Raw genomic sequence first — 935 nt, forward strand, 5'->3', positions numbered from 1 at the left:
AAAAAAAAAAAAAAAAAAGGACATTTGCTGGCAAATTCCTTCTTGCCTAGGGGAGGTAAGTTTTTGTTCTATAAAGGCCTTCAACTGATTGAATGAGGTCTACCACATTATGGAAGGCAATCTGATTTACTCAGAGTCCACAATTTATATGTTAATATCATCCAAAAAATACCCACATAGAAACATTCAGAATAATGTTTGACCAAATATTGTGGCATCATGGCCCAGCCAAGTTGACACATAAAATTAACTCTCGTAGTACTTTAAAGATGTTGATTCATGATTTTCCTGTTTATGTTGTTTTCAATGAGAAATGTGCTGTCGTCCTCATATTTGTTCCTCAAGATTTTCTTTTCAGTTGTTTTGAACAATATAATTATGATATGTTTTTGTTTATTATTCTTCATGTTTCCTGCACTTAGGGTTTGTTGAACTTCTTGTATCTATTTTCATCAATTTTTAAAAATATTGGCTATAATTCTTCAAATATTTTTCTTCCTTTCCTTCTCTGTTGCTTTTTGAACCACAAATGCTTGCATATCAGGCCTCAGGAAGTTGTCCCTAAGCTTACTGATACTTCGTTCTTCTTTAAAATTTTTTTCTGTTTTATTTCAGATAGTCCTAGTAGTATGTCATCAAGTTCACTTATCTTTTCTTCTGAAATATCTACTCTACTCTTAATACCATATAGTGTAGTTTTCATCTTGTTCATTGTAGTTTTCATCTCTAGAAGTTTGAATTGAGTTCTTTTATAATATTCTTTAGCTCTGCTTAACTTTTTTTTTTTTTTTTTTTTTTTTTTGAGGCAGAGTCTTACTGTGTTGCCTGGGCTAGAGTGAATGCCGTGGCGTCAGCCTAGCTCACAGCAACCTCAAACTCCTGGGCTCAAGCGATCCTACTGCCTCAGCCTCCTGAGTAGCTGGGACTACAGGCAT

The sequence above is a fragment of the Propithecus coquereli genome, unplaced genomic scaffold (genome assembly GCF_000956105.1).
Source record: "Propithecus coquereli isolate 6110/MARCELLA unplaced genomic scaffold, Pcoq_1.0 Scaffold86, whole genome shotgun sequence".
Lineage (NCBI taxonomy): Eukaryota > Metazoa > Chordata > Mammalia > Primates > Indriidae > Propithecus > Propithecus coquereli.